At 36.4% G+C, this 24,298-nt stretch overlaps 1 protein-coding gene and 1 long non-coding RNA gene across 13 annotated transcripts in view; one reads left to right on the top strand and one right to left on the bottom strand.

Annotated features, from left to right (window-relative positions):
- LOC134740359 (uncharacterized) overlaps positions 1 to 1,022 on the top strand; it is a 30,825-nt gene extending 29,803 nt beyond the window's left edge. Inside the window, exon 4 of the long non-coding RNA XR_010127772.1 lies at positions 703 to 1,022. This is a non-coding gene — a long non-coding RNA (uncharacterized LOC134740359). The remainder of the gene's footprint in view (positions 1 to 702) is intronic.
- Positions 1 to 24,298, bottom strand: part of PLEKHA5 (pleckstrin homology domain containing A5) — a 242,703-nt gene that overhangs the window by 177,426 nt on the left and 40,979 nt on the right. The gene's annotated exons all lie outside the window — the stretch shown is intronic.

Here is a 24,298-nt window from a genome sequence, read left to right as displayed (position 1 = left end):
AATGCTAAAGAAAACAGCTTTACCTGTAGATAATTTGATTTTTATACCTTAAAGTATATTTGATATAAACCCTTTTCATTTGTTTTAATAAGCAGGTATTAATGATGATCACAAAGCCAATTCAGTAGAATATATGCTGGTGGTACTACTAGAAATGTATTTCATCTGAGATTTCCAATTCCAGCTTTACAAGTCCCTAGAGCACTTGTCCTTGTTCATACAACTCTGAATCCTAAAATCTGTGCCTCTTATCTAGAAATTTCAATATTCAATTTGTCTGTATAATGAAACTGGTAAATACCTGTACCTCCTGAAGTCATTCTGCAGTAGAGAGGCAAAAGGGGGATACTAATGAGGGGCATATTCTCTAGACCATTCTTTCATATTTAAAAAAATCAGTTGGTAGGGATGTAAATTTGTACAACCTCTATGGAAATCAGTGTGAAGATTTCTCAATGAACCAGAAATAGAACTACCAGGTGATCCAGCAATCCCACCACTGGGTATCTATCCAAAGGAAAAGAATTCATTATATCAAAAAGATACATGCACTTGTATGTTTATTGTAGCACCATTCACAATAGCAAAGATACAGAATCAATCTAACTGTCCATCAATGGAGGACTGGATAAAGTAAATGTGCATATAAACAATGGAATACTATTCGGCCATGAAAAAAGAATAAAATCATGTCTTTTGCAGCAACATGGATGGAACTGAAGGTCATTATCTTAAGTGAAACAACTCAGACACAGAAAAGATAAATACTGCAGCTCTCACTTATAAGTGGGAGCTAAATAATGTGTACATATGGAAGCAAAGTATGGAATGAAGGGCAACGGCGACTGACATGGTTTGGATATTTGTTCTGCCCCAGTCTCATGCTGAAATGCAATCCCCAGTGTTGGAGGTGAGGACTGGTGGGAGGTGTTTGGGTCATGGCGGTGGATCCCTCATGGCTTGGTGCTGTAGTAGTAATACTGAGTGAGTTCTCATGAGATCTGGTTGTTAAAAGTGTGAGGCACCTCTCTCCCTACAATTCTTTCTTTTAAAGCTCCTGCTGGGAGGGGGGAGGGATAGCATTGGGAGATATACCTAATGCTAGATGACGAGTTGGTGGGTGCAGTGCACCAGCATGGCACATGTATACATATGTAACTTACCTGCACATTGCGCACATGTACCATAAAACCTAAAGTATAATAATAATAATAATAATAATAAAAGAAAAAAAAAAATTCAAAAAAAAAAAAAAAAAAAAGCTCCTGCTCTGGCTCTGTGACATGCCTGCTCCCACTTTCCCTTCTGCCATGAGTAAAAGCTCCCCAAGGCCTCCCCAGAAGCAGAGTAAATGCCAGCACCATCCTTGTACAGCCTTGCAGAACCATGAGCCAATTAAACTTCTTTTCTTTATAAATTATCCAGCCTCAGATATTTCTTTACAGCAATGCAAGAACAGCCTAATACAGGGACTCAGAGGGATAGGAGGGTAGGAGAAGGGTGGATGATGGGAGGTTGCTTGGTAGGTACAATGTGCTGGGAGGCTGTCTGGTAGGTACAATGTGCGTTGCTCCAGTGATGGATGCACACTGAAGGCCCTGATTTTACCACAATGCAATATATATCAATGTAGTAAAACTGCACTTGTACCCTATGATTATATACAAATTAAAAAAACAAAACTCTAAATCAGAATAAATGTCCAAGTATAAAATTCATATCTAACTTTCCATTTGAAGTAAGAAATTGATTAAAAATTTAAACTCCCTTCTCACAACAACCTAATTTAATCAACATTATTTGCTTTTAAAATATTGGCTTCATGTGTTCCCAACATGGGGTCTACTGAAAGCTCATAAATTATCTTAATAAACAAAGTCTTACCTAATGAAACAACATTCTTGTGAATCTTACTATATTCTGCCTCTCTTCTAAGTATTAAGACTTTCCTTCTTAAAAAATCAAAACCACATTAACATTGCACCCTCTTATGTTTAAAGTTGACTCACATGCTACTGTCCTTGGATTTATGCACCTCATAAACACTCCAAAACCTAATCTACAATGTAAAAGTCTAAAATCTGAAACGGGGGTCAACAAATTTATTCTGTACAGGACCAGATAGTAAATATTTCAGGCCTTGTGGACCGAACAGTCTGTCAAAACTATCAACTTTGCTATAGTGAGAAAGTAGCCACAGACATTACATAAACAAATGAGTATAGCTGCATTCCAACAAAGTTTTATTTACAAAAACAGGCAGCAGGCTGGATTTGGTCCACAAGCCACAGTTACTGACCCCTAATCTAAAGTATTAGTTAAGTAGAATGTCTGTGATAGTCTCATCACTCCTTAAAAGTTTAGTACCACATGCCTCTGATCAATTATTTACTAGATCAATTTCACTTAATTAATGATTAGTTTTACTAATTTGGTAAGAATAAATTCTTTTCTTTTTTTTTTTTTGAGACACAGGGTCTGACTCTGTGGCCCACGTTGCAGTGCAGAGGTGCCATCTGGGCTCAATGAAACCCCTTCCACCTCCCAGGTTCAAGCAATTCTCCTGCCTCAGGCTCCTGAGTGGCTGGGACTAGAGGCGCATGCCACCACGCCCAGCTAAATGTTTTTTGTATTTTGAGTAGAGACGGGGTTTCAACCATGTTGGCCAGGCTGGTCTTTAACTCCTGACTTCAAATGATCTGCCTGCCTTGGCCTCCCAAAGTGCTGGGATTACAGGTGTGAGCCACTGTGCCAGGCCAAGAGCAAATTATTTTCTATTCTTATAGTTTCATTAGGGTTCTCTTTAATATTTAATTTTTCATAATTCCATATTTCATTAACTAAAGTGAACTTAATCAGTCTTTCCTCATGAATCTCATTTTCTAAAATTTGTCCTTTTTACACCTTTGACTTCTCTCCAAGTTTCCTATGAAAAGTAGAAATGTCAGCACTTCTCTGTAATTAACTGCTTTTATAAAATTCAAAAATAAAGCAAGCATTTACATGTTTACTTTTTCCTTCATTAAAATTAAAAATAAAGATACTAAAATTTTTTTTAAATTCAAGTCAACTGTTAATAAAGATATCCTTTTAAAGTATGGTAGCTAGCCTCTAAGATGACCCTCAGTGATCCCCAGCCTACACACGGACTATACAAGGGTATACACACCCTTGTATAGCCCCCTCTTGCAATGAATCAAGGCTGGCCTTTTTCACCAATAAAATATGACAAAAGTGACACCCAAAGCTAAGTCATAATGGCAGTGCAGCTTCTACCTTGCTCTCTTGGGCTTGGTCACTATGGACAAAGCCAACCACCATGTCATGGGTCACGCAGCCTTGTGCAGAGAAACCAACTACCCACACTCAACTTGCCAGACACGTGATCCTCCAGCATGAGCTTTCAAGCTCGCAGAGACTAAAGCCTTAAGCTCATAAGGCTCATCCAACCTCATAAGAGAACCTGAGCCAGAACTACCCAACCAAGCAGCTTGAGAATTCCTGACTCACAGGAACAGGGAATGTTAATAAATGATTATTGCATTATGTTTACGGGTGATTTGAGAAAACAGTTGATATTCCTGTATCTAATTAGGTTACAACCTATCTTATTTTGTATAACTGAATATTTTGGTTCTTGGCAGCAGCAGCTGAAAAACAATCATCTGTACTGCAATAAGACGAGTTTAGGGGACAAGACTGACAACAACAACAACAACCAATTAGGCCGCATGGTAGAGATGGATGCTAGGCTGTTCATTCAACAACACTCAACATTAACTCAAAGCATTCAGTGTGGGAAGCTGTGTGTCAGGCTATTAAAGTATTAACAGTTTGATTTCTACATACTGGTCTATGACCCACAGTTATATGCAAGAAACAATCCCTACTTCACTCCCATTCTTGCCCATGTAAATCTCACTGTTTCACAGGGCACTGTGTTTTTAAATCTTGGTCTGACCCATTAGTGGATAATGAAATGCAGTCAACAGGATGTTTGCTACCAGTACTTTAAAATAACAAAACAGAAGAGAACGTATAGGTGGTAAAGGGAAGAAAGTATTTTCATTTTAGTATTATATAAAGTGGACAGTGGGTCATCCAATAATATTTATTTCTTATTGTGAGTCATGGTCAAAAAAATTAAAATAAATGACATAAAATACCAAATATGTTTACATCATAGGAAACTAATTAGTCACCACACTCGTCCAGTCAGCTGCCAGCTCATTTTCCTTTTCCAACTTCTCTTTTGCATGCCCTTTAAATAGCTAGGCTTCACTGCTCATTTTGTTTTCACACTGATATTTTTACATTCCTGTGAAAACTGGCTCTGGCTCAGTTGCTTTTTTCCTAATCTCAGTTCTGCTTATCTTGAGAGGGCTGAGAATAGGAAAGTTTCTTCTCCTTTGGGACATCCCATTTAAAACACACCTAATGGTTGTCTCACAAGAGTAAGGCAAGCAGTAAGAGGAAGATCAGATAGGGAACTTGCAATAACACTGAGATAACTGAAATTTCTGGCCAAATGAATCATCTTCAGTTCTCCAACATGCTAGAAATAATTAGATATGCTGGGCTTTCAAGGTTAATTTTTAACTCTAGAATGTCCAAGCAATAAATCTATTTCCTATTAAGACTTTTAGATTGTTATCATTCATGTGCAGCATGTAAAGCTCTCTGATTGCATGAAGAGGGCCACAGATGTAGTACACATCTTGAATGCAGTAAGTTATCTCCCAGCTTTCTCTCCTGCAGCACCCGGCACAGTGCTTTGCATTAACCTGAATAAATGAGTATTTTTTTAAAAAAAATTATTTGGGGAATTGAAAGACCAAAAAAGGAAATATTTATCCAACTGATAATTCATTTACTTATTTGCAATGCTTCAAGAGAAAGGCATTATTATCCATACGGAAGTTTTCCTAGCTTTAAACCAGTATTTCTATCCCTGAAAATATAATTACCAGTAAATATAACAAAATATTTCCTAAAACTTTTTAACAAGATGAAGGAGGATTTCAAGATTGGGTTTTTTCTATCAAAAGGTGAAGTGAAGCTGACACTAAGAGTAAGAATTCAAAGAGTAAGACTCAGCTGAATAATAACTTTTAAAATATACGACACAAGGAGGAAATGAAGATGCAACATGTTGTAAGCAGATTTCAACAATTAATAAAGAAACAGATTAATGTCTTTGGAAAAGCACAGAAAAGCAAGTAACTAAATTCCACTAGAATGAGATCAAGAATAGAAAGTGGGGGCATTAAATCACAAAAGCTCTAATGAAAGGAAAATTCTGGCTGTTCTCAAAAGAGCCTTTTTCTAAGCAACATTCCCATTTTTATTAATTTTTCAGAAAGGAGTTATTTATGTCAATAAAATTTTAGCAGTTATGTCACGCTAGTCCTATCATTGGTCTACACAAGACTTGAGAGCAGTCTGTTTAATGGTCTGAATGCATGAATATGTTGATATGTGTCAAATTTATTTTCCTAACCCATTCCTGAGTTGCAGACTGGTATACCAAACTTCCTGCCTGAAATTTCCATTGGCTTTCCCACAACCATCTCAAACTTAACCTACCAAAAACGAATCTCTTGTTGATCTCCCACCTTCAATCCACAACTCCTCCCTGACCCCCTGCCCTTTCCTCCAAAAGAACAAATATTTTTTCCTATTTCTAAGCATGAAATCTCCATTCAGCTGCATGAATCACAGGGCTGCAATTTATTCCTACCTTCTAACCCAAGAAATCCTATGTAGTCTATCTGCAAAATCTCCACTTCAAATGGTCTACCTTCCTCCATCTCTGCTGACACTTTCTTCATCTATTTACCATCTTTCTTCATTTAGACAAATGCAATAGCTGCTTTTCTCCTTGTTTCTACTCTAATTCTCACATCATTTAATTCTCCAAAAAATGCCAAGACTTCAATGAAGCTACTAGGTCCTGCACAGTGTGGCCCCGGTCCCCCTCACCAGCCGTGGCAGGAGGACCCCATCTTGCTTGCCTAGTTCCAGGCACACTGGGTTCTTTTAGACCCTGTGAGTCTCTTCAACCTAGAAGGTTCTTCTCTGGTAAACTAAATATATGTCCAGTCTCAGGTTCAATCCATTTAAACACACTTTATTGACCTGTGTAAAAACTTGTCTAATGTCTGTCTTTCCTCTATGTTGACAGTTGCAAGAATTCAGGGACAGTGCCTGTTTTATTCATCACTGTGACCCCAAAAGTTACCAGAGGTCTTGGTGCATAATAAAAGCTCAATAAACATTGGTCATTGAAAGGCTTTCTTTTACATCTAATCCCATTTACCATTAAGTATATATAATGCCTTTATACATAAATTATAAATGCAAACAGACAATGACAAGGTAAAATAAAAAATGAATATAATTTGAAAAAGGAATAGAATCTAAATCAACATAATATGTATTACAAATCTGTTCTTCTGTCTTTAGGGATTACAAGTTTATTAATACAGTACTTTCATAAGTTGAATCTGCAAACTAAGACCTTAAAGGTAAACAAGCATCATGGTCTGATACAGTTATTCCGTTGAAATATTTACTCTAAGTTGGCCATTGCCAGAAGCATCAGTAAAATTTCAGAACCAGGAACATCATTTCTAATCTAATATGACTGAAATCTTTATATGAAAGAGAGATTAATGAAATTTTTAATATTTTAAATTCTTATCTTCCTATATTTTTCTTTCTCATACATTCATTATACTAGAAGTATAATTTTTCTCTTTTCAAAGTGAAAATAACATGCTGACCTGTAAACAGATTTTATTTATGAAAAAAATGTATTAAGATAAGATGAAAGAAAGAGGAGGGAAGTAACAATTTGGGGGGAAGGTAGGAGCAGAGAGGATTGCTGACTTTAAATTGCCTTTCTAATTCTACTTCAAAGTCCTTATGTCCTTAATATTAAAGTAAAATTCTAGTCTGCACACTTCTTTACACTCAACTCTATTTGTACCTGCTCTTGACAACCTAGTAATGTTCAAACCTGCATATGTATGAAGTGGCCACACTTTCTTTACCACCCAATCGACTTCATTTTTTTCTATTTTTCATAATGACCTCGATGAGAATGGCAATGTTCTGACAGGTGGCAGACCAAAAATGGTTTTCATTGCTTGAAGAAAAAAACACAAATATGTAAGTAATTTGTCAAAGAATCTTAGCAAACAAGTAGTCATTTCTGTGAAGCTTGGTCAGCTACCACTTACTAGGCACTTTATCTGAAGAAATGTTTCTCACCCAACTGGGAAAGAAACATAAATTGAAACAGATCACATTAAAAAAGAAATTAAAATGGCCTAGTTTCATTTTCATAAAAATATGTTCTTGTATGTTACCTTTATGGGTTCTACACTTCAGTAAGGTAGAAACACTCATCTCAATTACCATTCTTTTCCTACTTCTCTAAGTGTTCCATTTAAAATCATCAGATAGGAACACAGAACTTATCTATATTCTAGTCCCCTTCCACATTAAAAAGATCTGACTTTTATATCCAGTAGGATATTGCAGAAATGGCAAAACTTGACCTCCGAGCTAGGTCACTGAAGCCCTTGTGGCTTCTCTTTGCTTTCTCTTGGATCACTCACTAGGGGTAAAGCCAAGCACCATGACAGAAGAACTGAAGCCACCTGCTAACAACCTGGATCAACCTGGAAACAGTTCCTCTAGCCCCAGACAAGCCTGCCTCTTAACTGTAATTAAGACCAACATCTTAACTATAATCTCCTAAGAGAACCTGAGCCAGAACCACCTAGCTAAGTCATTTCCGTAATTCCTGACTCACAGAAACTGAGATATTAAATACTTACTGTTGACTAAGACACAATATTTCCTCAGTTTTCATTCATCATGTGTACTACCAATTTGAAGTTCAGTGTATCTAGAAATTTTAGATTTAGATAGGAAAACACTTTGCAATCCAAACCTGGAGTACAAAAAGTCAGATCTAGACATAGCAAAAGCGGGCTTTTGGAACTCCATTTGTAAGACCTCACATATGTTAACTTGCTTCTAACGGCCAGACTGCTACTAGACAAGGCACTTTAGAGTACTGATAAAGACAGTCATATAGAAGATGCTCATTATATGCTTGATATATCAGTGAACCAATAAATGCAGCTGGAATAAAAGAAACTATAATGCCATGGGTGGTTAGAGTCATAGTACACACATCTTTGTAATTACTTATTTACAACATCTCTTTCAACCACCAGAGGGCAGAAACAGCATATTGTTATTCCTTGACCTTCTGATTTAACAAAGCACTTAGAAGCAATAAAAGATAAATTCTGCACAAAAAGAGAGAGAAAGGAACGTTTCTTAATAAATAGGAAGATATTAAATTCTGCATACAATGCCCAAAAAAGCTTATAGATGAAAGCTCAGTTAGAATATAGGACTTCAAGGGATGGATACGAATCATAAATGGTATTCTAAAAAAGGAAGAAAGCAAAAAACAAGAGGTTGAGAGCTTTGGGTCAGTTTCAAAAAAACATGACCAGAGGGAATGTAGACTGGACTCAATTTCAATCTAAACTTTTACTCTTACTCCATTTCTTCTAGCTACTAATTAGAAAGTAGTTGGTATTATTCTATAGAAAAAAGTAAATTTGGTATACTAAATTCAAGCTCATTTTCAGTTATTCACGTTATTACAATCCAACTTTCTTGTTCTATTTCATTAAAATGAACATCACTGTGAACCTGCCAGGAGCTATATCTACTGCCAAGTGCAGTGCCCAGAAAGAAATAATCACCCTCACTGTGGCCAACTTAACTTAGACCTATTATCTGACTGCAGATGTGACAATGCCCTTTGATATTTTATTATATATCAAGTACTTCCCAACTGCTCTGTTATTTTTAATGGTACCGCCCAGTAAACAGTTTATTGAATTATATTTCTATATATCGTCATTTTCTACTGAATTTAAAGGTTACTCCTAACAAAATTAGCACAGCCATTTTCCTTTTTCTTCAAGTTACCTAACTAAGCTAGAGCCAGGGATAACTAGCTTTATATTAGTATTTTATGGGACCTCTGGCAAATTATTTTGTATCTATGGGTTTATGGTCTGAGTCCTAAGACATATATGTGGTTGGCAAGTATATTTATAAGCCTAGAGAGACAGATAACAAATGAAATGCAATCCAAATATTTCACAAAGGATATTCTTATGAAAGAGACTGAAGAAGATAAATGTGTTAATTCTTGATTAATCTAAAAGGCATTAATAAAAATACCCCATCCCCTCAACTACAATAAATAACAAGATTTTATATGTATGTGTGTGTTATTAATTAGTTAATGGCCATCCTTGGAACAACTTGATCTTCATTACTTTTTGGTTCATTGGGCCCCTACAGATATGGAGACTCCCAAATTATTTGCATTCTTTAAGATATGTTAAGTACACAGGCATTCTTCAGGGGAATGGGACTCTTCCAGCCTCAAATAACAGAAAATCCAATTCAAATTAGCTTAAGCAAAAGCAGGGAATGTACTGGTTCAATAAATTTAAAAGTTCAGGAGTAGATTCAGGAACGGCTAGATCCAGAGACTCAATTAATATGATCAAGTGTGTATCTATCTGTCTCTGTTCTTTACCTCCTACCCTTCTCTCTCCTCCTCCCAGGCCATCCCTACCCCTCCTCTCTCTGTCTTTCTCTGTTATTGCCCCATGAGGACAGCTCTAGGCTGACATCTTTACAGCTTCAAATCCAACATAAGACATTCTCGTTCTCCAGAGCTTAAGGAAAGTCCCAGGATCTAGTATTACTGGTCCAGCTTACATAATGTGCACACCCTGGTCAATGACTAGGATCAGGAGGTATAGAACAAATACTGACCAGACCTGAGTATAATAACAAGTACTGAATAAGGAGTTTTTCTCCAAGGTAAATGTGAGTTAGATTCTCAGAAGAAACAGAGGATGGACAGGGCACAAAAGAAATGTTCACCATCTCTGCATCACAGTTTCAAAGAGGTCCATTAATCTCCTCTCAAAAGTTAAGAACCAATGTTAAAAATTTCAGTTTCAAAGAGGTCCGTGAATCTCCTCTCCAAAGTGAAGAACCAATGTTTAAAAAAAAAAAAAGGTATAAAGAAGTACATTTCTAAAATGTCGATTTAAATCTAACCCTGCACTATATTGCTCACAAGTAACTGATACCTTAATCAAATGCAGTGCCTTACTCTGCTTCCTCAACTTGTAAGCACTGCATTTGCCTCCACTGACTATATAACAATCACTTCTTGACGTACTGTTTTGTCTTCTGACTGTGGCTTCCAGGACCTGCATTAGTGGAGTTCTACCTCTCTGATATTTATAGGTATTCCCCAGTGTCCTCTCCTCTTTTTCTATCTTATCACTTCTATTCAAATAACTCTCAAATATTCATTTCCAGGCTAAAAATTCTTTGAAAAATTCAATTCCCGCATTTTTAAAAACCAAATGTAGATCTCAAAACCTACAGCCACACCCAAAATATTCAAAACAAACATCACTTATTCTCCAACAAAATCAGCCTTTTCTACCTCTCAATCTATCTGTGAAATAATCTGATCATTCAGACCTTCTGTCTTCCATGAAGACTTCCTTCCCCTCTCTCCTCACAAGACGGGGGTATGCTTTCACAGCACCCTACTCACTGGCATAGTACTTATCCCATTTCATTGTGATGACTAGCTTACTTACTGAGCTCTTACACTAGAATATAAACTCACTAGCAAGGGCATAGCTGTATCTCACATGTACATCCTACATGCCAAGTACAAATAGCCAGTACATAAAAAGTCCCCAGCAAATGTTTAATGAGAAACAGGCAGAGGGATTCATTTTTATTAAAGATCTGCCAGCCATAAAACCAGATTTTCGGGGGTTTACTATTCAAATAGACTATGGCTTGATAAATAAGGTCTAGGCAACAAGACTGCTACCAAAGTTTATACAGCAAAAAGTCAAGGAATAGAGTGAAAATTTAAAAACCACTACTTTCTTCTTATCTTTTTCACACCCATTCCCTGAGGATTTTTAAGATTACTTTAAAAATAATAATGGTAGATATTAAACACTAGGAAACTTTGTTCCTCCAAAAGACTAAAAACAACAGTCCATCCATAGGCACCAGACGTGGTTTCTGTAGAGGCCTTAACAAATTTTTCCTTATAAGACCAGGCACAGTGGCTCATGCCTGTAATCCCAGCACTTTGGGAGGCCAAGGCAGGTGGATCACCTGAGGTCAGGAGTTCAAGACCAGCCTGGCCAACATGGTGAAACCCTGTCTCTACAAAAAAATACAAAAATTAGCTGGGCGTGGTGGTGCACACCTGTAGTCCCACCTACTCGGGAGGCTGAGGCAGGAGAATCATTTGAACTTGGCAGGCAGAGGTTGCGGTGAGCCAAGATCACACCACTGAGCTCCAGCCTGGGCAATAGAGCAAGACTCCATCCCAAAAAATAAAAAAAGAAAGAAAAGAAAAAAATCTTTCCTTGTAAGTATCAAGCATCCCAGCTGCTGTTCCTTGAAACACCAAGAGATGGCCTTTTGGGGCAGAGCAGACTGAGAACAACTAACTCAATCATTGAAACCCAAACCACTTGCTTCTCAGTGACATGCCTCTTAACATTAAAGTGTCATTACAATCTGAATTTTGGTTTGAGAAATTCATTATTATCAGTTTCTGTGACACTCAACATATTACTTAATATTCTACATTTTCTCACCTGTAAAATGATAATAATTATCCCACAGGGTTGTTGATAATAAGTGAACATGTAGGAAAAGTACCTAAAGCACAGTTGGTGCTCATGAAAGAGAAGATGATAACAGTGGCTCTCTGGCACTCATAGAGGAAACTAAGGTTTGCTGGCTTCACTAAGCTGACACCTCTTTCCAGAGTCAGCTGATAATGATAACAGCTTTCTTTAATCTATACAAGGGAGATACTATTTATACTCATCTATCTATCTATCTACGTAAAATACAATAATATTTCCTTTTCATGACCCCTTAAGTTGTATATAATTTTAAACAAACTTGCACATTGAATTCATCCTTGCTGTTTCCCCCACTCTCCTTTTAATCTCCTTTAAGTTAACCATGTTTTTGGTGTTTATTTTCACTAGTGGTTTTTAAACTTTAATTAGCAACAGCTCTGTTTCATTGCGCTTCAGAAATTTAACTTTCAAAAAACATAAACTTGCTTTGTTCATCTGTGACGAAATGACAACAGCTTTGTTTTGTGGGACGTTTAAACATTATTCTCTTTGATTTTCTTCTTAAGACTGTTCACACTGACACCAAATAGTTGCAGTCTGTGTTGTTTTAGTACATTACACATAACCTTAGAAACCTTATCCTATTCAGTATGGCATTTGACAGCAAATAAGAAAGTTAAACATGCTGTATTTCTAATATATTACTTATACTTGTTGGGTTCAGTACTTATACTTATTTTTTGTTTATTTCTAAGCAGCAGACAAAATGTTTCTGGTATTTTATTTCTTCTCCACTACTTCTGTATAATTCTGATGGCAATAATGCAAGGCAACATTAATTCAATGTAAAGCAGGCACTAGAAATATGATGAGGGGGAAGAGGAGGGTCTAGTCAATGCTACTTCGTCTTGCTATTGTTAGAGTACTCAAATTAAGTTAAAAGTACATTTCAACTTCCATTATTAACTATAAGCAAAATTACAAATAACATGGACATTTTCTTAAAACCACCTTGGTTCCATTAAACTTTGTCATTCATTTTAAAGTTCCCATATACAACATCTTTGCAAGAAACTGAAGCTTTTCCTTTAGGAAAGGATTGATGGAAAGGATTAATCTATGAGAATACAGCACAATCAAAACATCAAAAATGCCAAAACTGTCTCACTGGCAAAAATAAAAGAAAGAAAGTAATAGCTTGGATGGGAAAAAACAATCTGCTTCACAGCTCAAATTCTAGAAATGTAAAGAAAAAGTGCCCTCATCTGGCCAAACAAAAAACTTAAAATTTTAGGAGCATGTGTTAATTCTTGCTCAAGAGTAATTTTCTGGGCTTTAACTGGTATATAAATAAGTCTTAAAAAGTAAAAATAAATAATAATCCAACAACATAAATTTTTGCTGCCTTTAAAAAATATAACTGTTTGCTGCTAAAAATAACTACTTAAACCGTAAGATAGAAAGCAAATTATGTAATATACAATCTCTTGAGAGCAAGGACTATGTACCAGTAATCATCTTTGAGCTCCCCCAGATCTAGACACATAATCCTCAGTTTTATTTCTGATGAAGCTAATGAATGTAGTCAAATTGTAGTTGAATACAAATTGTCCCAATCAGCAAAAACATCCTTGACATTACCCATTACCTTACCTTAGTTGTCTTAGATTAATAATTTGTTCTCTAAAGGGCTTTTTTTGAGTCAGAGTCTCACTCTGTTTGTTACCCAGGCTGAAGTGCAGCAGTGGTGCGATCTCAGCTCACTGCAACCTCTGCCTCCCAGGTTCAAGCAATTCTCGAGTCTCAGCCTCCCGAACAGCTGGGATTACAGGCGCCTGCAACCACACCCCGCTAATTTTTTGTATTTTTAGTAGAGACGGGGTTTCACCATGTTGGCCAGGCTGGTCTCAAACTCCTGACCTCAAGTGATCCACCCGCCTAGGCCTCCCAAATTGCTGAGATTACAGGCGTTAGCCACCATGCCCGGCCCTAAAGGGCTTTTTAAAATATCAAAATAACCAATACAGCCACATTAATGTTTTTTCAGCATCACCTTTTACTATATTGAGTTAGTGGTATATTAAGACTTCAAAATCTTTATTTCAATGTTATACAATTATTGTGCTTTATTCAACAAGAGATTTCAAAAACTTTAAAAGATAACATGTTTTAGGTACTGTTGTTCTACTTCATTTAATCACATTATTTTCCTTTAATAATCTTATCTTAGGCTAAATTTAAGTTCCTTTACAATCTAGGCAGAATTCAATTCTAATTCATACCAGTACTGGTCTGTGGCTATCCAATGTGCTATAGTCTTCCATTTCGTTATACCTAGTTCAGGTCATCTCAAGTAAATAGTGAAATGTTACTACAGAGTTCTTTTTAATCTGATATTTTCCATTATATTAGAGAATCTAAATTGATTTTTTTTTTTTTTTTTTTTTACAATTTCAACTATCTGCCCATCCATGTAAAACATATAAAACTTTAGAATGGTGGTTTTGAACACTGACGGTGCACTGTGGAGTTCTTTAAAAACAGATCCCCAGGCTCCACACCAGAGGTGTCTGACTTGGTGGGTCTCAGGTGAGCTTAGGCTTGAAGCTGTGGCTGATGTTTTTTAGGAGCCGTAGGTGAATATAAAGCACAGTCTCAGGAATCGGCTTCGGAATATAGTTAAAAAAAAAAAAAAAAAAACTATATATTTCAAAGATATATATTTTAAAAATATTTATATTACTTCTATAACAAACCATTCAATTTTAAAAACTCGTATGACCAACATATTTTAAATCACCATTGTATTTGCATGGGTCTTTAAAAATATAATTGCAACAATCACTGTCAAATTTTTTTTGGCCAAATAATTAGTCATCATATTGGTGAATTTCTAAAATATACTTGCAGATGTAAAATTATTTGTGCATCAACAATAATAACAAGGTGCCTTTTAAATACCATTAATCCACAGTATCTGACAAAATTGTTCCCTATCTGCTTATTGCCAATTTAGAACTTCCTGGATTCATCCACAAGGCAAATCTCCCTACATTTTTATTATTTTTCTGTGTGAAGTACCCCAGATTTCATATGCCTCAGCCCTGAGGATGACTCCCCTCATGGGTTAAATAGAGGGGTTTTCTGCTGGGCCTGCAAAACAGTCTTGAGAATGAAAATACCCTTGATTACTGTCAAATGACCTAGTCTTTCAGAGTAAAAATTTAAATCCCAACAGTGATTTAAAGTCTATATTCAGCTGTTAATCCCTTTAAGACTCAAAGAGCAGACACACACAATAAACCTTTAACCGGACAGTTTGAGATTTGCTTACTACCTCTGGCATTTCCGTGCTCTAAAAAATAATCACCAGCATACTGCACCTTGATACAAGGTACAAAAACTAAGTATCATTAATCATGTGTGTGCTTTGAGAGCAGCCTGAAAGACTTTTGTTTATAAGTCTTTTCATATAAATTTATCCTGTTAGCCAGGCGTGGTGGTGCATGGCACATGCCTGTAGTCCTAGCTACTCAGGAAGCTGAGACAGGAGGATATCTTGAGTCTAGGAGTTGAAGTCCAGCCTGGGAAATATAGCGAGACCCTTTCTCTTTAAAAAATATTTTTCTAATTTTTTTCAGTATCTCTAATTTTTAGCTAAAAAAGGTTATTATTGTGTGTCCTTACAAATGAGAGGCTTTCAGCTACTTAATTAACTCACCTGTAATTACTGCAATAAACCCACCTCTCCCCCATATACCAGGAAAAAATTTACGCTCTAAACATTTATATTTAACTAACACTTCACTGTTTTAGCTTTTTCTTTTTTGAGACGGAGTTTCTCTCTTGTTGCCCAGGCTGGAGTCCAATGGTGCAATCTTGGCTCACCGCAGCCTTTGCCTCCCGGGTTCAAGCAATTCTCCTGCCTCAGCCTCCCGAGTAGCTGAGATTACAGGTATGTGCCACCATGCCAGGCTAATTTTGTTATTTTTTAGTAAAGACGGGGTTTCGCGCCATGTTGGTAAGGCTGGTCTCAAACTCCTGACCTCAGGTGATCTGCCCGCCTCAGCCTCCCAAAGTGCTGGGATTACAGGTGTGAGCCACCATGCCCGGCCAACACTTCATTCTTTTGTTCAGTTGTTTTTTCAGGTTCCCCTCCAGTCCTTAGCCTTATGCAAAAATTTATAAAATTGAGATCACAGTGCGACACAACTGTTTCTTCTGTTTCAATATAAATAATACATACTGTTAAAAAGAGGCCCTAACAACAATGTATGGGATCAAAAATGGAATAATAAAAAGAGTATTAAACAATTGTTATATAAAGCAGTCAATTTCACATTTTAAAAAACTGCAACTGAAAAACTAATTTCCCAGTGCAAAGGAATTAAATGTCTCGCATAAAAACATAATGTAATCATGTATGACTCAGGAATTTCTGAAAGAGGTAATGTGTATCTGCAATTAAAATAAAACAAATGCAGAATCTCTCCTCCTTTACCCTAAGCATTTGATTTCTAATCCCAAGTAGAATAAACCAACTAGGACATACATGATTTCTAGGTTTCAACAAATTAGACTAACACATCCAACAGCACTCCACCAGCCACTATAAATATTTCTACTTCTACTACTTTGTGTTTTGAGAGTTGTTTGTTTTTTATTTTTGTTGTTGTTTTAAAGAAATCAATCCACAGACATCACTGCATATTAGCCCACAACTCCTCTGTAGAGAATAAGGAAACTAACACCCAGTAAGGCAGACTAAGGACACAATAAAAGCAATGAAGTCATGAGCTGAATCTCAGTTTTGCCATTTTCTGCCCAGGACAGATCTCTATCAACCAGAAAAATCCTGGATCTCTCACTAAAACGAGGTAAGCAGGTTCCCAAAAGCTACGGAGTATTATCATTCTACATTTTCCCAACACCGTCATATTTTAACTTATTTCATTTTATCAATGTTATTACTTCAATCACGAAAACTAAGAATAAAATTAACTACCTACTTGGAAAACTGCACACTCCACTTCATGTAGCTGCAATGCCGCACCTGTCTCTCTAACTTGTGACTTCTTTTATTTTCCACAAAATTATGCTGGCATAATCCCTGAATATGCTACGGTCTTTAATGATGGGATCAGTTTGATGTTTCAGTGATCTCTCCTGCATTTACCTAGGGCATAATGAATTCTGAACAAAATGTAATGTATAAGAGAAAAATCAAACCAATTTCTGTGTTGTACTCATTTATAAATATGTGACTTGCTACCAGTGAATGCATCCTCAATTTTTTTCACGTCACAGTACACAAAGGAAATGACAATACTTGGGCAGCACACTGGAATAACAGACCAAGGAGATTTCTGAAACGTGGGTGGGGGTGAGTGCTCAATGGTTCCAGAAACCTAATCACAGCACACCAGGAGCCGTGGAAGCTGTGTGCAGGAGTATGAAGATGATGACGCTAATATCACAACCTCAACTGCCATAAGGAACAGTATGCTCAATTTCAAAGCCAGAGGTTATATTTCCACAGTGAACTCACAGAGGTATCCAATTAGTCACACAGAAGCTGATCATCAGCACTGGCTACATCACAGAAAAGTAATAATGGCAGAAAATATTCCTACCACTAGAAAGCAAATCAAGTATTTTTGAGTAGGGAAATCACCTCTTACTGATCCCTAGAATTAAAAATGCACCTATAAATTATAATTTATCAAAGTAAATAAATAGATAGCACAGGCCTGATTATCCTCAACTATAAACTGGAAATGAGGTATAAAGGAAACCACTACTTGGGCATGCCGTAGTTCAAACAGGCTCCAGGTCAACTCTTGGTGTGCTTTAAAATTATTATGATCATTTAAGCAATATTACCAAAAGAAGAGCACAAAACTTCTTCCCGAGGGACAACACGGCACTGTGGGTGTATTAGATGTGTTGCAGTGGGAACTGATCCAAAGGCTTTGACGCCTTCAAAATGAAACTTGTCTACATAACAACTGCTTAGCCTCCCTCATCTTTAGTTTCCTTATCTATCAAATGAAATATCATCTTCCTTATAGGTTCTGTTATGAGGATTACAGATAATACATGAAATCTGGTTTCTACCACACGTGTCTGATAGTCATATGCACTCAAAAAGAATAACTGTAATCACTAGTACTATTTCGTATTGAATTTTTAACACATCATTAATTAACATATCTCTGTTCAATATTTTTAAAAGCTACATAAATAACAATGTATTGTATTCTTGAAAACCGATAAGAGACATTTTAGGTGTTCTTACCACAAAAACAAAAGATAAATATGCGGGGCCAGTGCAGTGGCTCATGCCTGTAATCCCAGTACTTTGGGAGGCCAAGATGGGTGGATCACGAGGTCAGGAGATCGAGACCATCCTGGCCAACATGGTGAAACCCTGTCTCCACTAAAAATACAAAAATTAGCTGGGCGTGGTGGTGCGTGCCTGTAATCCCAGCTACTCGGGAGGCCGAGGCAGGAAAGAAATTCGCTTGAACCAGGGAGTTGGAGGTTCCAGTGAGCCAAGATCACGCCACTCCACTCTAGCCTGGCGACAGAGTGAGACTCTGTCTCAAAAGAAAAAAAGATAAATATGTGAGGTAATGCATATGCTAGTTAGATTGATCTGGCCATTCCACAGTGTACATATATTTCAAAACATCATGTAGCATATGATATATATATATTATTTGTCAATTTAAGTAAATACAGAAAGTTAAAAAAAAATGCCTTATGTCTCAAAATAAGAAGGTGATTTCCTCTTCAGTTTTCTTTCCTGTACCTAAGCTTCTATCAAGGAGAACACTTCAGTTTGGTACAAGACTTAATACCTTTACAACACTTGCTAATCTTCTGTTAATGAAGAGAAAGGCAGGCATGGTGGCTCACGCCTATAGTCCCAGCTACTTAGGAAGCTGAAGCTGGAGGACTGCTTGAGTCCAAAAGTTCCAGGCTGCAGCATGCTATGCTGATAGCGTGTCCATACTAAGTTCAGCATCAATATTCTGAACTCCTGGGAGCGGGAGACCACCAGATTGCTTAAGGAGTGGTGAACTGGCCCAGGCTGGAAACACAGCAAGTCAAAACTCCTGTGCTGATCTGATCAGTAGAGGGATTGTGCCTGTGAACAGCACTACACTCCAACCTGGGCATATAATAAGCCTCCATGTTTAAAAAAAAAAAAACTACTTATCTACTTTCTTATTTATTTTAAGTAATAGAGAGAGAGGGAGGGAGGAAGGGGGGGGAGGGGGAGACAGAGAGAGAGAGAGAGAGAGAGTCTGGAGAACTCCCTCCAAAGCTATATAACATTCTATCTTGTTATCTCATGGTTTAATAAAATAAGTCAATTGTTAGACATTTGTGTTATATTCACTTCTCACTATTTTGAAGGTTATTTAATTTTTTTTAACATCTAGACCCAGAAATAGAATTACAGAGTTCAAAAGGGATTACCTTCTGCCTCTTAATACGTATTTCTTAGGCAAACCTATCTTCCTGAATGAATACTGAGGTGTGGGGTACAACCCGGGCAGAATCCTACTGATTGTGAAACTTTGTTGGTTGACTTCCAATATACTTTAATTGAATCTTGGTACTAAATATATTTGTTTAAGAGAATTTAAATTATAAAGAAATCAAGAACGAACTTTTCAAAATTATTTCAAAATAAGGGAGATTTCTTCAGTCACAGTTACTAAGCAAAAGAGTTTTAGCAATGTATATACACTTTACTGTTTCAAATTTTCTTAACAAAACTAACACATGTGTACAGTGCACATATATAATTTTTTCCCACAAACTACAAAGGATTTAAAGTGTAAAAGAAAATCTCTTCTGCTTCATCCACATCAAAACCCAATAAAACCTGGAAGTAATTATTGCTAACATTTTCTTCTGTATCCTACCAGAATTTTTATATAGAAAAGCATAAATAAATAAAAACTTTATTAGTATATAACATGCTTTAAAACTTGCTTTTTTCCTCTTAATATTAGATGTTAGCACATACAAATCTATTGCTACATATAGTCTACTGTTCCATAATTTATGAAACTGAAAAAAGTCTGGTTAATTTCTATTTTTGCTATTTTGTATGTGCTGTGTGTATAAACAACATTTCAATGGCCATCCTTATAAACAATATGGAAGTTCAACCCAGTATCAATACTGTACTATTAAATTTGCAGGATAAATCTCCAGGTATAGAACTGATGAATGAGCATTTTATATTTGACTATTTTCACAGTTTACACTCGATCAGTACTAAAAGAGAGTTAACTATTTCCCTCTGCCTTCACTAACATAGGGATAGTCCCACATTGAAATCTTTGCCAATTTGATACAGGAATAAGATACCTCATTCCAGCTGGCTTCTAAAAAATTGGCCATTTATGTTTCTTTTTGTCTGACTTTCACTGTTCCCATTTTTTATTCACATTTCATATTAGCTTGCTCATTATTTTCTTAATGGGAATCAACTATTTTAAAACGCTACATATGCAAATAAAATTTCTCTCACTACAAAACAATTTGAAGACTGGCTATAGTTTCCCTGTGTTGTATGAATTGCTTGTTTAGATTCTTGAACTTATTCATCTAAATCCAACAGAGATGACTGCATGGAGATTTATGTTTACATACATAAAACTATTGTACAGATAAAAATACAACCAAGTGGCCCTCTAGCATGGAAGAGGCTAACAAAGACACAGTGGCATGTAAATAATAAAAGGCCTAGGGTAAATCTAATTCTGGTCTCAGCTCTGCTACAATAAGCTGAATAACCTAGGTGTCACCTTAGCCCTCAAAGTATCAGCTCATCAGTCAATAAAATGAAAAAGTTGGGGAGAATGGTCCCTAAGCCTGCTTCCAAGTGTAAATCCCATGACTCTAAGAGCTCGCAATGTTTTTCTTAGAGCATGAGACACCTATAGGACAAAATGAAATAATTGGTTATTATGAAGTAAAAAATAAATAACATTTAAGTATATGTTAAAAATAAAATTCAAATCATATTATAACAAGATTAGCAACATGATACTACCCATGTTTGCTTTTTTAAGTTCTCAGAATATTAGAAACTTGGGGAAATATACACACATAGCGAATATATTCAAAGAATTAACTTACCACCTCCAGTGCGATTTTCTGGTAATCATTTTAAGAGCAGTTTAGCAGGAAGAACAACAAAAAATGAAACCTATTCAAGAGCCCACTGCTATTAAAAGCTCCTTGTTGCCAGAATAATACCATGCCCCTTACAGGCATTTACATTGTTTTAATTTTTCAATCCTTGTATTAAAGATATATCTTAAAATAAAATTAGATTTGTAGTTGGGTTTTCATGGTTCTACTCATGATATTATTAAAAACAAATCACTTTTCTCCCATCTGAAGAATTATTTCTGTGCTATGATGCCTACGCTTATTCATTTTATAGTTTTAAAATTGTGCTTAAGAAAAAATTGTCTCAAACACAAATTATATGTAGGTGGAAAATCATTTCTATAGCAACAGTAGCTTCAGTCTGAGTCCTGAAAGGTAAAAACCTCCTAATTCCAATACTTAAAACCTAATGTTTGATTTTTGATGGTGGCTCCTAATTTTTTATCCCTACTAACATGAATTGTCTACACCACCATCATCCCCATGAGACCTGGCCAAATTCAAATCCTTAAAGGAGAAAAATACATGATGCCTCTTTAAATGAGAAAGTTAATCACAAGAAATCAAACATGACACCTTAAGCTATCCCCTAGGCTGTATTTCTCTTCTTTGTCCTGTTCCCTGGAGCCAAAGGGATTCGTGGGATAATGACAGCTTCAAATAGTGAGTGATTTGAGAATCTTTGAGGTCTTACTGCTAATAAAAAGTATTAGTACCATGTCATTACTGTATCTGGGGGAAAAAAATAAAAAGCACTGCTCCCAGCTAGCATTGGTTTCGTCCCCACACTCAACTGTGTCTGGCTCCGATAATGGGGCACATTTTTTTTGAGAATCCTTTCTTTACTATTCTGATGGGCAGAGATTGAAAACTGGCAACAAAAAGAAATTAAAGCTGTACTTTTTCATAAACAGATGGCAAAATTTTATGTGTATGGGTGTATGCATACAAGAAAGGGAAATCAGTAGCAATTTTCTTTAAAAAAACCTTTTTTCCCATTCTATTGCTCAGGTGCAAAACATACCTGAGACACGAGGAGAATGATCACCACCACTGCTCTAACAGCCCAAAAGCACAGGACACACTGAATATGGTGGAGTAATGAATATAGTGTTCATGAAATTCTGTGTTATTTTCCTGGCTCTGCCATTTTCTAGCCATGTGACTGTAGCCAATTTGATTTATCTGTGCTTCAGGTGTATCATCTGAAAATAAGATTAATGATGGTGCTCTCTTAAGGGTTACTGCAAAGATCAAATGAGTTAGTATATATAAGAGAACTGTGCCTGGTAAATGATAAGCACTTAAGCAAACAGTTGTCTCCATTGTTTTGTTTTGAACCATTCTAACAGGTATGCAATGTACATAACTGTGATTTTAATTTGCATTTCCCTAATGACTACTGATGTTGCGCAGATTTTCAAGTATGTATTTGCAATCTGTATATCTTCTTGAGGAAGTGACTGCTCAAATCTTTTGCCGCCCCCCGCCCCGGGTTTTTTGTTTTCTTATTGGTGAGTTTTGAGAGTTCTTTATGTTACTTGGGTATGATTTCTTTAACAGATATATGAACTGCAAATACAGTCATGAACGACATAATGACATTTTGGTCAACAACAGACAGCATAGATAACAGTAGTCCCCTAAGATTATAATGGGGTGGAAAAATTCCTATCACCTGGTTAAGTTGTAGCCATCATAATATCATACCACAATGCATTACTCAACTGTTTGTAGTGATGCTGATGTAAACAAACCTCCTGTGCTGCCAATCATACAAAAGTATAACACATACAATTACGTATAGTACATAATATTGGATAATGATAAATGACTGTTAATGGCTTATGTATTTACCAAACTTTTCTTTTTATTGTTATTTTAGAGTGTACTCCTTCTACTTATAAAAAAAAGTTAACTGTAAACAGCCTCAGGCAGGTCCTTAGGGAGGTACTCTGGAAGCAAGGCATTGTTATCACAAGAGATGACAGCTCCATGAGTGTTACTGCCCCTGAAGATCTTACAGTGGGACAAGATGTGGCGGTAGAATACAGTGATACTGATGATCCTGACCCTGTGTAGGCCCAGGCTAATGTGTGTGTTTGTGCCTTAGTTTTTAACAAAAAAGTTTAAAAAGCTAACAAAAAAGTTTAATATAAAAAAGCATACAGAATAAGGATATAAAGAAAACATTTTTGTGTACTTGTGCAATGTGTTTGTGTTTTAAGTTAATTGTTATTACAAGAGTCAAGAATTTTTCAAAATTGCAAGAATTTTAAAACATTTTAAAGGGCCAGGCATGGTGGCTCATGCCTGTAATTCCAGCACTCTGGGAGGCTAAGGTGGGTTGATTATTTGAGGTCAGTAGTTCAAGACCAGCCTGGCCAACACGGTAAAATCCCTACCTCTGCCGAGGTACCGCGACTGCACCCCAGCCTGGGCAACAAAGCAAAACTCCATCTCAAAAAAATTAAAATTGTATATCAATACAAATAAATCCACATAAATTTTAGAATAGCTAAATCAAGCTTTCTTAAGCTTGGTAGATCTATATTTACAGGTGGCTATTTTTTACAGGGTATGAGTGTCTCTTCACTTTTATATTAAAAGAAACATTAAAATCTTCCCAGAGGCAGATGAAGAAACTGATTATCTTCATCTTCCTCAGTCCTTTCATCAAAGTCTTGTCACAGAATGTAAATGCTCACTCCCTCTCTCAATTGATTTCTTCTTAACAATCACAGTCTTTTCAGGAATAACTGGACATCACAATCCTCAAGCTATTAATAAAGTAGTCTCTCTATAGATGCCCCTTTATAAGTCAAGTCAAGGTGTCTGGGGTTTTTCTCTGAAGTAGGGGATGGGAAAAAGCAAGGAGAAATATCTCTATCACAATTAATTACTATTCTCATTTTACATACCAAACTGCAGAAAAGTTTTCACTTGATTAAAGATTTTATAAACTTCTTGCAATTGTCTTATTAGTCAAACACCAAAAGACACAATGGTAACAGACTACAACTATAAACAAGAGTTTTACAACTGTGGTTTAATAAATGTAGGGGCTGTGGCACAGTCATCCTCCCAAGTAATTCAACTACCCTGCCCTCTCAGCCAGGTGGGCTGCTTACTTTGAACCAAAGTATTTAAGGAAAGACAGCAAGTTTCAAAAAAGTATGTCATCTCCAGAAATGAAGAATGATAAGTCAGTTAAGTATAAAATTATTAGAGAAGCTGGGCGCGGTGGCTCATGCCTGTAATCCCAACACTTTGGGAGGCCAAGGCGGGCGGATCACGAGGTCAAGAGATGGAGACTATCCTGGCCAACATGGTGAAAC

Source organism: Pongo pygmaeus, chromosome 10 (assembly GCF_028885625.2).
Source record: "Pongo pygmaeus isolate AG05252 chromosome 10, NHGRI_mPonPyg2-v2.0_pri, whole genome shotgun sequence".
Lineage (NCBI taxonomy): Eukaryota > Metazoa > Chordata > Mammalia > Primates > Hominidae > Pongo > Pongo pygmaeus.
Note: the sequence above shows the minus strand (reverse complement) of the source record. Positions and strands in the feature narration are given on the sequence as shown.